This window comes from Poeciliopsis prolifica, unplaced genomic scaffold (assembly GCF_027474105.1).
Source record: "Poeciliopsis prolifica strain line A6 unplaced genomic scaffold, Auburn_PproV2 SCAFFOLD029, whole genome shotgun sequence".
Taxonomy (NCBI): domain Eukaryota; kingdom Metazoa; phylum Chordata; class Actinopteri; order Cyprinodontiformes; family Poeciliidae; genus Poeciliopsis; species Poeciliopsis prolifica.
In genome coordinates, this window is record NW_026562404.1 from 1,593,188 (window position 1) to 1,609,086 (window position 15,899).

At 40.7% G+C, this 15,899-nt stretch overlaps 1 protein-coding gene and 1 long non-coding RNA gene across 2 annotated transcripts in view; both read right to left on the minus strand.

The window, feature by feature from the left end:
• The window catches only part of LOC129372507 (forkhead box protein J3-like), an 81,014-nt gene that overhangs the window by 40,812 nt on the left and 24,303 nt on the right, over positions 1-15,899 (minus strand). The window lies entirely within an intron of this gene.
• On the minus strand, positions 9,134-10,545 carry LOC129372508 (uncharacterized). The gene is made up of 3 exons (XR_008607258.1): positions 10,151-10,545; positions 9,883-10,044; positions 9,134-9,790 (listed from the first exon to the last, which is right to left on the minus strand). It is a non-coding gene; the product is annotated as an uncharacterized LOC129372508 (long non-coding RNA).

Consider the following 15,899-nt stretch of genomic DNA (forward strand, 5'->3'; position numbering starts at 1 on the left):
AGCCTGTTTCAAATTTACGTATTTTAAAGTCGTCGCAAAAATTCCACAAGAAATGGCTCAATAGCGCCACCTAGAAATTTTCAAAGGACCTTTGCTATTCACTTACTTCATCGTAGAGACATGAATTTGGTACACTTGTAGAGCCCAAGATGCTCAAAATTTACAATTAATGTCATAGTGCAAGTATCACAGGAAGTCAGCCATTTTGGATTGAAGGTCAAATTTTCACCCCATTTTTGCCGTTTACAGCCTTCGTATTTGATCGAACTCCTCCTAGGGATTCGATTGATCGGCTTCAAACTCGGTCAGTCTGTTCATAAGGCATGTCCCATCTAAAGTTATCAAAACGGTGAGTTTTTGAGTATGCTGAAGGGGGGTTAGCAGGGGTCAAAGTTCACCTACTCGCCTTAAAAAAATAAACTGCTATATCTCCTACACAGAAACTCACAGAGGCACCAAAGTTACTGTGATTGATCATCATCGGCTGCCCTACAATACCCTATGGTCGAATGATGACATCACTTAGGCCACGCCCCCTGAGAACAGGAAGTGTAATGTTTTACTGTGAACTGTCGCTATCTGACCCCTTTGACCTCATCAACATGAAACTGTGCCCAGACACAGAAAACATGTTGGTGTATTGAGGATTCCAACCCCGACCAGCTTCGATGGAGCAGGTGGGCGTGGCGGCGTGGCGAAGTGACCTGTAACGCCATCGCCATACGTTTGGCTCTCAATTCCACATTTTTGGGCCCAGCTGCTCCAATTTCACAAAGATGGACCCTCATCTACTCCCCGACAGGAATCCATCACAATATTTGGTGGGTGTGGCCTAATTTCTCTTTAGCGCCCCCTAGAACACTTTAATGATCAGCCCCAAGCCATGCTTTAACCTACAAATACGAAACTTTGTACACATGTGTACCTTGTCAGGACGTACAAAAAAGTCTCTTGGAGCCATGGTCTAAACCCCACAGGAAGTCAGCCATTTTTGATTGAAGTTTGGATTTTGACCCATTTTTGCCGTTTACAGCCTTCCTATTTGATCGAACTCCTCCTAGGGATTTTCATTGATCGGCTTCAAACTCCGTCAGTCTGTTCATAAGGCATGTCCCATCTAAAGTTATCAAAACGGTGAGTTTTTGAGTATGCTGAAGGGGGGTTAGCAGGGGTCAAAGTTCACCTACTCCCCATAAAAAATAAACTGCTATTCTCCTACACAGAAACTCACAAAGGCACCAAAGTTTGAGTGATTGATCATCATCGGGTCTCCTAGAATACCCTATGGTCGAATGATGACATCACTTAGGCCACGCCCCCTGAGAACAGGAAGTGTAATGTTTTACTGTGAACGTTCGCTATCTGACCCCTTTGACCTCATCAACATGAAAACTGTGCCCAGACACAGAAGACATGTTGGTGTATTGAGGATTCCAACCCCGACCAGATTCGATAGAGCAGGTGGGCATGGCGGCGTGGCGAAGTGACCTGTAACGCCATCGCCATACGTTTGGCTCTCAATACCACATTTTCGGGCTCAGCTGCTGCAAACTCACAAGGATGAATATTTATCCACTCCCCGACTAGAATCCATCACAATATTTGTAGGGGTGGCCTAATTTCTCTATAGCGCCCCCTAGAAAACAGCAGTCCATAGGTTATGTTGTTATTAATTATTTAAATATACATTATTATAACTTTTTATATATATAAGTTTATTTTGTGGGTTAAAGTACAAAACATTCATTTTTGCTAGAAATAATACAAACAAAGTCATTCAGCAAAAACTTATGACACAGCGAAGTAAGAACACACTGGGGTCAGTGTTGATGGAGTACCACTGGCACCTTGTGGCGATATACTGGTACTGCTAGTGCAATACTAGTATTGCCCCAGCAGGAGGCAGTGGTACTCCATCAATGAGAAAACAGATCGACGCTACGTAATAACAGTCAGCCGGCGACAGCTGGAGCTGCGAAGTTTTCCTGAACATTTTGCCTGCTTTTTGGAGCCACAGAACTGGACTACGCTCAACATTTTGCTTGGATTTTGGAGTTGTAAATCCGAACCACGCTTTTGAGCAAGAAGGCTCTGTTGGACCGGAGTTGGAGAAGTTTAAACTGAGCAACAGCTTCCGCGGTGCGGGCGGAAGCGCTGAAAACTGCGTGAGAGGTTCTGTGGTGGCTGGCGTGAGGCGGCGGTTGCTCGTACCCCGCGGTGGCAATAGGCCGGAGCGGCGCTTGGCTGCGAGGGCCGTTCGAGGCTGCTTGCAGCTTTAATTATTATTATTATTAGGCCCGAGCAGCTAAGCGCTGCGAAGGCCTATTGTTTCTGTACTGTTTCTTCTTCTTATTATTATTATTATTATTATTCTGCCCCCCTAAAGAGGGCCCTTTTTGGGGGCTTTATCATTTTCAAAAACTCACCAAACTTGGCGGACGCGTAAAGGGAGTTTCAAAATTTTGTATTTTAAGGTCATTGCAAATCCCATAAAAAATGGCTCAATAGCGCCACCTAGAAATTTTCAAAGGACCCTTTGCTATTCACTTACTTTATCCTAGAGACATGAAATTTGGTACACTTGTAGAGCTCCCCAGGACGCTCAAAATTTACAATTAATGTCATAGTGCAAGTATCACAGGAAGACAGCCATTTTGGATTGAAGGTCCAATTTTGAGGCCATTTTTGCCGTTTACAGCCTTCGTATTTGATCGAACTCCTCCTAGGGATTTCGATTGATCGGCTTCAAACTCGGTCAGTCTGTTCATAAGGCATGTCCCATCTAAAGTTATCAAAATGGTGAGTTTTTGAGTATGCTGAAGGGGGGTTGGCAGGGGTCAAAGTTCACCTACTCGCCGTAAAAAAATAAACTGCTATATCTCCTACACAGAAACTCACAGAGGCACCAATGTTTCTATGATTGATCAACATTGGGTGTCCTACAATACCCTATGGTCGAATGATGACATCACTTTGGCCACGCCCCCTGAGAACAGGAAGTGTAATGTTTTACTGTGAACTTTCACTATCTGACCCCTTTGACCTCATCAACATGAAACTGTGCCCAGACACAGAAGACATGTTGGTGTATTGAGGATTCCAACCCGACCAGATTCGATGGAGCAGGTGGGCGTGGCGGCGTGGAGAAGTGACCTGTAACGCCATCGCCATACGTTTTGCTCTCAATTCCACAGTTTCTGTTCCAGCTGCTCCAACCTCACAAGGATGGATCTTCATCCACTCCCCGACAGGAATCCATCACAATATTTGGTGGGCGTGGCCTAATTTCTCTATAGCGCCCCTAGAAAAACTTTAAATGATCAGCCCCAAGCCATGCTTTAACCTACAATTACGAAACGTTGTACACATGTGTACCTTGTCAGGACTTACAAAAAAGTCTCTTGGAGCCATGGTCTAAACCCCACAGGAAGTCGGCCATTTTAGATTGAAGTTCAGATTTTGACCCCATTTTTGCCGTTTACAGCCTCCGTATTTGATCGAACTCCTCCTAGGGATTTCGATTGATCGGCTTCAAACTCGGTCAGTCTGTTCATAAGGCATGTCCCATCTAAAGTTATCAAAACGGTGAGTTTTTGAGAATGCTGAAGAAGGGTTAGCAGGGGTCAAAGTTCACCTACTCGCCATAAAAAACATAAACTGCTATATTTCCTACACAGAAACTCACAGAGGCACCAAAGTTACTGTGATTGATCATCATCGGGTGTCCTACAATACCCTATGGTCGAATGATGACATCACTTAGGCCACGCCCCCTGAGAACAGGAAGTGTAATGTTTTACTGTGAAAGGTCGCTATCTGACCCCTTTGACCTCATCAACATGAACTGTGCCCAGACACAGAAGACATGTTGGTGTATTGAGGATTCTAATCCGACCAGCTATGATGGAGCAGGTGGGCGTGGCGGCGTGGAGAAGTGTCCTGTAACGCCATCGCCATAGTTTGGCTCTCAATTCCACATTTTTGGGCGCAGCTGCTCCAACCTCACAAGGATGGATCTTCATCCACTCCCCGACAGGAATCCATCACAATATTTGTAGGGTGTGGCCCAATTTCTCTATAGCGCCCCTAGAAAATTTAAAATGATCAGCCCCAAGCCATGCTTTAACCTACAATTACGAAACTTTGTACACATGTGTACCATGTCAGGACTTACAAAAAGTCTCTTGGAGCCATGGTCTAAACCCCAGAGGAAGTCGGCCATTTTAGATTGAAGTTCAGATTTTGATCCCATTTTTGCCGTTTATAATCCATTTCAGTAATTCGCCACTTGGGGTCAGTATTGCTCCACAAATGAAACAGCAGATAATCAGGATGAAGAACAATATCAGTATATCGCCAGTAGGTGTCAGTGTTCCTCCACCGATGATAAACAGATCCACGGGCGGATGGGCGTGAAAACTTTGTGAGTGTGTTGCCATGACATTTCTAAAGGATAGAAATGTCTCAGATAATTTTTGTTGAATTAAATCATGCAGTAAATGTAGCGTTTTCTTACTTCTTACAAACCATTTCAGTAATTCGCCACTCTGAGTAAGTATTACTCCAACAATGAAATAGAGTGCTTTACAAACACAGCTGAAAATGATGAAAAATGACGAACTGTAGTACTTCGCCATGTGCATATGATCGGCTGTAAATGACACGTGGATCATCCGACTGACGCCAAATTGGATACGTATGACCTTTGTTGACTCTAAAGAGAACAACAGCATTGAAATATATTTTGACTCCACTGCGCGTCCTACATTAATCCGCCAGCTATATTTCCTCGCAAACCAATGAATCTGCACCACATTTTTGCATCGTCAAGGAGCGCCTCGAACGCATCAGTGCGTACCGCCTGGTGGACAGGCGCGGAAACTGCGCAACAACTTCTGTGTTAGCACGTGGCCAGCGTTGATGGAAACTGAGCAACAGCTTCCGCGGTGCGGGCGGAGGAGCTGAAAACTGCGTGAGAGCTTCTGTGGTGGCTGACGTGAGGCGACGGTTGCTCGTACCCCGCGGTGGCAATAGGCCGGAGCGGCGCTTGGCTGCGAGGGCCGTTCGAGGCTGCTTGCAGCTTTAATTATTATTATTTTTCTTTCCACCTCTTTGGGGGGCTTTTTGGGGGCCTTATCATATTGGAAAACTCACCAAACTTGGCGGAGGCCTTAAGCCTGTTTAAAAATTTTGATTTTTAAGGTCATCACAAAAATCCACAAGAAATGGCTCAATAGCGCCACCTAGAAATTTTCTAAGGACCCTTTGCTATTCACTTACTTTATCCTAGAGACATGAAATTTGGTACACTTGTAGAGCTCCCCAGGACGCTCAAAATTTACAATTAATGTCATAGTGCAAGTATCACAGGAAGTCAGCCATTTTGGATTGAAGGTCCAATTTTGAGGCCATTTTTGCCGTTTACAGCTCCGTATTTGATCGAACTCCTCCTAGGGATTTCGATTGATCGGCTTCAAACTCGGTCAGTCTGTTCATAAGGCATGTCCCATCTAAAGTTATCAAAACGGTGAGTTTTTGAGTATGCTGAAGGGGGGTTAGCAGGGGTCAAAGTTCACCTACTCGCCGTAAAAAAATAAACTGCTATATCTCCTACACAGAAACTCACAGAGGCACCAAAGTTTCTGTGATAGATCATCATCGGTGTCCTACAATACCCTATGGTCGAATGATGACATCACTTTGGCCACGCCCCCTGAGAACAGGAAGTGTAATGTTTTACTGTGAACTTTCACTATCTGAACCCTTTGACCTCATCAACATGAAACTGTGCCCAGACACAGAAGACATGTTGGTGTATTGAGGATTCCAACCCCGACCAGCTACGATGGAGCAGGTGGGCGTGGCGGCGTGGCGAATGACCTGTAACGCCATCGCCATAACGTTTTGCTCTCAATTCCACAGTTTTCGGTCCCAGCTGCTCCAAACTCACAAGGATGGATCTTCATCTACTCCCCGACAGGAATCCATCAAAAAATATTTGGTGGCGTGGCCTAATTTCTCTATAGCGCCCCCTAGAAAACTTTAAATGATCAGACCCAAGCCATGCTTTAACATACAATTACGAACAGTTGTACACATGTGTACATTGTCAGGACTTAAAAAACAGTCTCTTGGAGCCATGGTCTAACCCACAGGAAGTCGGCCATTTTAGATTGAAGTTCAGATTTTGACCCCATTTTTGCCATTTACAGCCTCCGTATTTGATCGAACTCCTCCTAGGGATTTCGATTGATCGGCTTCAAACTCGGTCAGTCTGTTCATAAGGCATGTCCCATCTAAAGTTATCAAAACGGTGAGTTTTTGAGTATGCTGAAGGGGGGTTAGCAGGGGTCAAAGTTCACCTACCCCATAACAAATAAACTGCTATATCTCCTACACAGAAACTCACAGAGGCACCAAAGTTTCTGTGATTGATCATCATAGGGTGTCCTACAATACCCTATGGTCGAATGATGACATCACTTAGGCACGCCCCCTGAGAACAGGAAGTGTAATGTTTTACTGTGAACTGTCGCTGTCTGACCCCTTTGACCTCATCTACATGAAACTGTGCCCAGACACAGAAAACATGTTGGTGTATTGAGGATTCCAACCCCGACCAGCTACGATGGAGGAGGTGGGTGTGGCGGCGTGGCGAAGTGACCTGTAACGCCATCGCCATACGTTTGGCTCTCAATTCCACATTTTTGGGCCCAGCTGCTCCAAACTCACAAGGATGGACCCTCATCAACTCCCCGACAGGAATCCATCACAATATTTGTAGGGTGTGGCCTAATTTCTCTATAGCGCCCCCTAGAAAATTTTAAATGATCAGCCCCAAGCCATGCTTTAACCACAATTATGAAACTTTGTACACATGTGTACCTTGTCAGGACTTACAAAAAAGTCTCTTGGACCCATGGTCTAAACCCCAGAGGAAGTCGGCCATTTTAGATTGAAGTTCAGATTTTGACCCATTTTTGGCGTTTAAACCATTTCAGTAATTCGCCACTTGGGGTCAGTATTGCTCCACAAATGAAACAGCAGATAAACAGGATGAAGAACAATATCAGTATTTCGCCAGTAGGTGTCAGTGTTCCTCCACAATGACAAACAGATCCACGGGGGGATGGGCGCTAAACTTTGTGAGAGCGTTGCCATGAAATTTCTAAAAGGATAGAAATGTCTCAGATAATTTTTGTTGAATTAAATCATGCAGTAAATGTAGCGTTTTCTTACTTCTTCCAAACCATTTCAGTAATTCGCCACTCTGAGTAAGTATTACTCCAACAATGAAATAGAGTGCTTTAGAAACACAGCTGAAAATGATGAAAAATGACAACTGTAGTACTTCGCCATGTGCATACGATCGGCTGTAAATGACACGTGGATCATCCGACTGACGCCAAATTGGATACGTATGACCTTTGTTGACCTCTAAAAAGAACAACAGCATTGAAATATATTTTGACTCCACTGCGCGTCCTACATTAATCCGCCAGCTATATTTCCTCGCTAAACCAATGAATCTGCACCACATTTTTTGCATCGTCAAGGAGCGACTCCGAACGCATCAGTGCGTACCGCCTGGTGGACGGGCGCGGAAACTGCGCAACAACTTCTGTGTTAGCACGTGGCCAGCGTTTATGGAAACTGAGCAACAGCTTCTGCGGTGCGGGCGGAGGAGCTGAAAACTGCGTGAGAGCTTCTGTGGTGGCTGGCGTGAGGCGGCGGTTGCTCGTACCTCGCGGTGGACAATAGGCCGGAGCGGCACTTGGCTGCGAGGGCCGTTCGAGGCTGCTTGCAGCTTTAATTTTTTTTGTTTTGTTTTAGCTGAAGTGCCTGCACATAAAACAAAGCAAGCCAGGTGAACCTCAACTGTGTTCAACCTTGAATAATACAGCGCAGCTGAGTGAATGTATTTTGAGCACAGAACAATAGCAGTAGTGCCTAATGTTCAACACCGATGTTAACAGCCCAGGTTTATGACTGTGCGTTCATTTGTATGCAAAAACGAGCAAATGAGATCTGATCATTGGCAATGTTTTTAATGCCAATCTGAATGGTTATAATTAAAGCATGTGAGTGACAAAAATCAGGAAAAAAAGTAGTTAATGTTTCTAAAGGTAAAAAATGAACAATGCAGATGAGTAACGTGTATATTTGAGTCTCACACAAGCCCAGATGAGATGGTATGGGACAAAAATCCTCCAGAATATATATATAAACATGGATGCACAAAGAAATGAACTGGCGATATAAGTTAGCTTGTTCATCAAACAAGAGATCATGCTAATTGATGAGACTTTTCTCAAATACATTGTATGTAGGAGAGAGTTTCTGTCCTTCTTTCTAATCCAGGCAATTAGAACCACCTTTTACATGTCGGACACACACACAGCTCACAATGAGAAATGATTAATATGATAACCATATTTTTGATATGTGTATAATATTTTTGTCTTTTTGCAGTAATTTAATTTAATCAGCTTGAATCCTACACTGTAAAAATAATTAGGGTGGTTAAACTTAAAAACTTGAGTACAATTGCTGCCTTAAAAACACAAGTTAGCACAACTTGAAATTATGTATTTTTCCAACTTAGGTTGGCAAGCTAGAAAAGTAGCCCAATTGCTTATAATTTGTTGCTTAAATATGATACCATAAGTTGAAATGACTAACTACAGAACATTATTCATTCTCAAAAAATTGAGTACTCTTGTCAAGTGAAATTAAAATCATATTCTATTTGAACTCAAATAATTAAATTATACCACTTTTCTAACTAATGACTACTTGTTGTATGAACTTCATACTCTGAGTTTAAACACATTGCAAAGATACATTATCCATTCAGAAAACTTGTTTTATTTTGTTAAAGTAACAAACAATTATATATACTTTCAACTCTCATTTTAAAGTTAAACTGACTAACTATATTCATACCAATTCCTTTTTTGAGTTGATTTAACTTAAGAGTTTAAGGCAGCAATTGAACTTAAAATTGCAATTTAAGTAAACTAACATTTCCAAATATTGTTCACTTCCTCCACTAATAATGCCAAGTTCACCAGTTTCCTAAAAATTACACCAAATACACTTCCATTTCAAATATTATACATTTATTTTTATCTTGCTCTATCAAATATGAGACAAGCCTTAAATCAAGTGTAAAAGAAAACATTTGTCCAAGACAAGCAGAGGTGTTGACATTTATTGGAGGACCAAAATTGACAAAAACAGAAATCAATTTGACAAATAAAACAGAATTTTATTGAAATCTCAATAAATAAATGTACTTAAAAGGCTCCAATTAAGAACTTCACCAGATTAAAAACCACCATTGTGAAGAGTTAAAATTATTCTAAAAATGTAGGACACCAGCAGTGTTTCCATTTTAATGCATTTTTTTAATCATCAAATTCTTAAAATGTCAAAAGAAATGAAAGAAAATGCAAATCAGGCATGTTTCCATCAACTGGCTTTTAGCAAAATTAATAAGGATACACAAAGTAATTACATCGGAATTTGATGTTATGCATGGCTGTAGTACACAGGAAGTGATGTCTCTTAATAAGGACTAAAAATATGTTTTTGCAAACACAAATGCTACAAAAAGATTTTAAAGAAATGATAGCAAGAAAGAGAAATAGGTAAACATGTAAACAGTTTTTGTAAGAAATTTTGTTAGTCTTACATCACACATCCTGATGACAGTTGATGGATCTTCGCCAGATATGTAGCGAGGCAAACCAAGCAGAGCAGCAGCCCTTCTCCTTTCATTTGTGTCCTGCAAGAGATGAGACATGCAGTAAAATTAATATATTTTAACAAAATTAACAAATTATGCCTTGTTTTCTAGCCATCTTCAGTCCTGCTCACATCTTTTGCAAGGCAGTCCAAAATGTCTTTGAGTGGCTGCTTCTTTCCAGATTTGGTTGCTGCTTTGTAGACCTCCAGCAGTCTCAAAACCAGGCCATCAAGTCAGTCAAGAAAAGATTTCAGAAGGTCTGTGGTGACGATTCTTGTAAATTCTGCCCTAATCTGAGGAATAGAATACATAGAATATAAAACTTTGTCTCAATAGGACAGTTAACTCAGTATTAAATCACTAAATGTCTTGGTGGAACGAATTCAGTTATGCGATTACCTGTCTCTCATGGAACAGAGCAGGCCATCAGGAGATGATCTCTGTGATGTGTGGTTGATCTCCTACAATGTCTTTCCTACGCTGAGAAAATGTAGCAACCATCAAATCCTCAAGCAGCTGATGATTTGGGTCTTTCTTCTGCATTTCAGCCTCCATTATCTTGCGCTTCACCTCCATGTTTTCAGGACTGTGTCCTTCAGATGGATCAGGACAGAAGTTCACCTCTCCCTTCTTTGACTTTTTGACAGTTTCCCCTTTTGAAATTCCAGATTTTCTTTTGTTTGAGACCACTTCAGGGTATCGTGCTGAACTTAATTTTTGCCTGTAGTTTCCCATTTTAAATTTCAAACTGTGAAACCATGAGTGCCATCCCTTTTCTGACCCTGGGTCTCGCAGACACCTGCACAAAAAACTAAACAAAAAAACCCATACATTTCAGATTATGGTATTTAAAAATATAAAGTATTCATACATACAAATTCCAGTTTTGCCACTTAATTAAAATAACTTGACTAAAATGTTATCTTCATCAGCTTCATTGTCCAAAGTAGAGGTTCCAAAGTTTTCAGAATTTGACCTGCACAATAACAGTAACACAGACTGTCCCCAATTTATTGTAAATGATATACCTTGATATTGGGTCAAGTGAAGGACAACAAAATTAATTTTGCTAGTTTAATTCATTGTAAGGTGACACACTTTACTAACAACTAAATCAAATAGTCATTTTTAAACAGTAATCAAATCGAAAAAAGATTTTTCAGAACCCCTCCTCCATGTTTCAGGACCTTCAGTGGGGTCCTGACTATTTGGAAGCCACCAAAGCTCCTTGATATGTGATAGTCTTGGGCACGCGCCCAGCCTGAGCTAACGCTTGATAAATAATTACTGTAAAATTCAGAATACAGTTTAATCAGTAATAGCTGCTGGAGATAGTTTGCATTTTTCACCGGCAACCAGAAAGGGACACGCATGCACACGAACACACGAAAGAAAGGATACGACTAATTACTGACAAGAAACAGACTAATTACTGGCACAGCCTTTCCCGAAGCCGCTAACTCGTCTGCAGTTAGCACGTCGATGCAGAACTTTGACCAAGCGCCACATATGCATTTCTGAGGAAGTGTACAAAACAAAAATCGTGGAAGCGGCTTGTATTTCCCTTAAAAAAGTTCTAGAAGCGAGTAGCATACTGCGTTTAGCTAGGCTCAACTGCATTAACTAACTGCCGCCCTCAATTAGCAAGCTGTTGTTTTATGTCCTGTGTTTAAATATGTAACACAAACTTTTAGCTCTTAACATATTTGAAAAATGGATGGCATTATCAAAAAAACGACAAAATGCAGCTTACCTTACATTTTTATCTCTCCAGCTCGCTTAGCATTTGGAAAAAATGTCCCGCCGAACTTGAACGCCTTTAGGACCGAGGTCTCGGAAAAAATGGTATTCATCCGCGAGGTGTTTTCGACGTCCTTAATGTGGTCAGCTGGTGTTCCTCTTCTTCATTTAATATGCGATTCTAACTGGGATGGAAAACTTTAGAACTTCTGACTAAATTTCACCTCATATTTAGTCCCTTATCAGATAAAGAGCGAATTCCCGGCACTATTTGTATCTCGCATTAATATTGCCTGTGGTGATCAGTTTTTATAAGATCCGGTTAACATTTTAAAACTCAGATTGTCAAGTTATGTTCACACGTTTGAATTTTAGGTTTCACTGAACTGACTCACATCCTCGAGTTGAAATGAAAATAACTCATGAAATTAAGTTGACATTTCATAACTCATTATGTTAATTGGAACTAACTTATAGAAATACCTTATGTCAACTAATCGTGAGTAAGACTTTTTACAGTGTACTATCTGGTAGCAGGATTCAGATATGTTATAACAGGGATGCATCTAAACTTGCAAACTCTAAGGTTGGAAGTCTCTTACAGGTTTTTTTTTTTCCTTCATCTCAGCCCACTGGTTCTCTATAGTATTCAATGTTCTTAATGTACTGGCAGTCAGTGAATGTCCTGTTTCATCTCCGAGAAAGCGCTTCCCGCAGGCCTTATAGACAGATAACAGGCCCACAGCACAACAGATTGTTCACCATGCTTACTGTAACACTTTGCACGAAAGTGCCTTATTACTGATTTCCACTTTTGTGTACCTCAAAGCCACCTGGACTGCGGTAGAAAAGCTTAATCATTGTCTCATTAGCAGATGGTTTCAGCAAAAGTCTCTGCAGAGTTTAGCAAGCTCCATATGTTTATGTTTGCAAAGCTTCAACGGGAAATACTTTTTTTCTGGTTTCACTCTACACAAAGAAAAACAGTTGGCATGTATCTAGCATTTAATGATTGCTTCGAAAAATGATGATTTCGACAAGCAGCCCTCCGCTGAAATTCTCTGAGTGAGTTTTATTGATTTTTTTTTTCTGTGATTATGTTACTGTAACACAAATGAATTAATTTCAAGGACTTTTAATTCTCTTTACCAGGTATAAAAAAAATAAACCGTCTTATTTAATTTCAATCATCTCACAACAAATTTAGAAGCAGAAGGGGGGAAAAAAAGAAAGTCCAATTATTATATTTGCAGGTAAACTTTCAAACTGCTTGACAGCCACACAGATTTTTTTTACAGAAAAATAAAATGTTATTCATGTTTTTTTTTTTCTTTTTCCAGTATCTTGCAGATCTGTGACATTTACATTCATCTGATCTCCGGTCCCAGGATGGACATTGATCTTTAGGTTGAATCATCCATCAACAGATTTGCTGTTTAGGGAAGGGATGTCTTCTTCCGTATAAGGACGAAGAATGATTAAAGCGACCAAAACTTTACATGATGACATTTAAAGGATGCGAGGGATCAAACATGCGGGTCCACTGTGGCGTTAAGCGATGGATTGAGATTTAGAGGATGAAAAACAGTTTCAGTGTACCTTGGTAAGCTGTAATAAACAGCCTGAAAGTTTTTTTTTTTTTTTTTGAGCAAGGTAAAATATGAGCCTTTTGTGCCTGTGTGCATTGTATAGATCCCTGAGAAATGTCTACTGATGTGTGTGTTTGCACGGAGACCGGAGTCAAAGGCCAAAAGGTTTGCTGGCAGGAGTGTTAACCTATGTCACCAGGCACACGCCCAGCAGTATTCAGTGCCCTGTGTTGTGGTGTTAAAAACCCATGTGCATCTGCAAACAGAAAAGAAACAAAATGAAAGAAAGAAATGGCAGGGGAAGAGCAAAAGAAGACTTTTCTATCTTTCAGCTGAGCCATGCAGAGCATAAAGATTAAGATGTGGTACAGTTTGAAGGCAGAGGAAAAGAAGCCGAGGAAAAGGCAGGGTGCGTTAAAAAGAAACAGGGAGCAGGAGTCGGCTGGAGGAGGCAGTTCGGGGTATGTGCACATACGGACAGGTGTCTTAGATGTAAGAGCCTCCGGAGTTCTGAGCGTCATTGAAATGCCGCCTTATTATATCCTGATGCTGACAGAGTGACAGACGCTCGGTGAGCATGCAGGGCTGAATACAAGATGGTATTTTAAACCCCATCTTATACATATTCATTTCATTTGATAGGCCCTTCCCCCACACTCTACTTTTCCTTGGCTATGGGAAAAGGTGAATTTCCTAACAATGTGTGCCCTGAAAATGTGTATAGGCTGGATTTCTGCATTTTCTTTGTATGTCTGAGCACGTTAGCAGACACGATGTTGGTCAACAGTTTATATACGTGCCACGTCGGCCTCATGTCATATAACCGAGAGAGTGATCACAACAAACATAGAATTTTTATTTTGGCACCAAGTGATCATAGGAAATAACATCATCATCCACATGTGGTGTCAAATGTTGTTCTCAAAAGTCAGGAAAAATGGGAAGAGGACGAGAGGCGAAGCAGCAGGATAACCCCTGATGGGGGGTTTGAATTAATGGATGGTTTGATTGTGTGGAAATGCTTTAGATTATAAAACAAAAATGTGGATCGAAAATACATGATTTGAAAGATTTGCAATCAGCAGTGTAACATATCTGAGCACCTACATCAAATTTAAACTTGTGAGTCATCAAGTTACTGGAATTCAACATACTTAGACGAAAAAATAGGTAATAAATCCCAATTTTGTTTCTTGTCAATGAGTGCACTTTATTTTTATTTTTTTTTTTTTTTGTGATCCCACAGTAAAGGGAGTTGCATAAAAAGGTGCCCCGCACTTTTCAGATCTTTTCTTACAATATTGTTGAAAACTAAACATAATTTTCTACAATTATGAGCTACATTGTGCTTGGTGATACATAGAATCTGAGAGCAAAGCGACACACTGTTTTTCTAACCCACTTAAACCCAGTAGATAACTGAACACGGAACCATTAACACAGCCTGCCTTGTTTGTTAATGAAAGCTCTTATTTTATGAGTCACTTGTATGTTTTTTTTTTATGATGCATGTAGAGTGAAAAAATATAGAGGTAAAAGAGACTTACTAACTAGAAAACATGAATAATAAATACAATATGAGATTCAGAGGGAGCAGCGCTTATGAATAAAGGTATTTTTTGCCAATTTGGGACTGGCTCTAGAAGAAAATTGGCTTTCACATCACATTCCTTCAAGCCACAAACTTTTATTGTGAAATAAATACAATGGCTAAAATAAGAACAGACCCTCAAAAGCGTAAAAACAAGACATTCACAGGCAGAGAAATATAGTTAATGAAATGGAGTGCATTAGTTCTAATTGCAAGTGTATTGTTTGCAGTGGTTAGACAACAGATTTAGATCTTGAGAGCAAAACCCTCGGCTATAGTCCATACGATAACAAATGACAAACTCAGATAAACTCGGTAAGTGTATCCTGAACATCCTTCTTGTGTCAAATTATCAGGATTTCTAATTTTGGAACTAATATAGAAAGACAAATGCTCGCAGTTGTAATTCTATTGACATGTTTCAGAAATAACACAGACTGAACTAGGTCACGGTGGCACACTTCCTGTTGCCGCGTTGCTGTTGTGTCAGCCATCGGACTGCGGTGAAGTGACAGTCTCTGTTAGCGGCTTTCCGGGAGAGACGATGTGCGAGCAGGAGAAGCAGGAGAAGCAGGAGAAGCAGGAAGCAATGCTTAGGCTGCACTTCATGTGAATCCGAATAAAATCCAGCGACCGCCTTTTGTTTTTTAGTTTATTCGACATCTGATGGACCTTTACACTAGATGGTTTCTAGTCATGAAGACAGAAAGTCACAGTTGACAATTTCTCCAATTACTCCAGTGCGACTTACGTCGTTTCTCTCTTCACTACGCAATTTTTCAACTGATGTGACTTTTAATCTGGAGTGGCTTATAGTCAAGCTGTGCTGATTTCATACCTGTCTTTTTGGCAGAAAAAAATAAATAAAATAAACTAATTTTATACACAAAGTCAATTCATACCCAACGTGGGGAGATTTTGTCCAACTGGTGAGGAAGTAAAGTGACCAGGATCTGACCTAAGAGACATCAGCAAGGCTGAATATTTATTTTTTAACGCTTTCAATGTCTGTGATGGAACATGTTGAATCCTGAAATGTTTACAGCCTTTTACAGAATTCAGAGTTGAAATCAGTGTCTGCATATTAACACTGATGCACACATGACACTGATTTTTATAGTAAATAAATAAATAAAAAAGACAAACTGTAATATTTCTTTTAAATGAATAAAACCCTGTTTCAGAGTCATTTCTATGACACCCACACCTTTGTTCCAAGCATTAATAA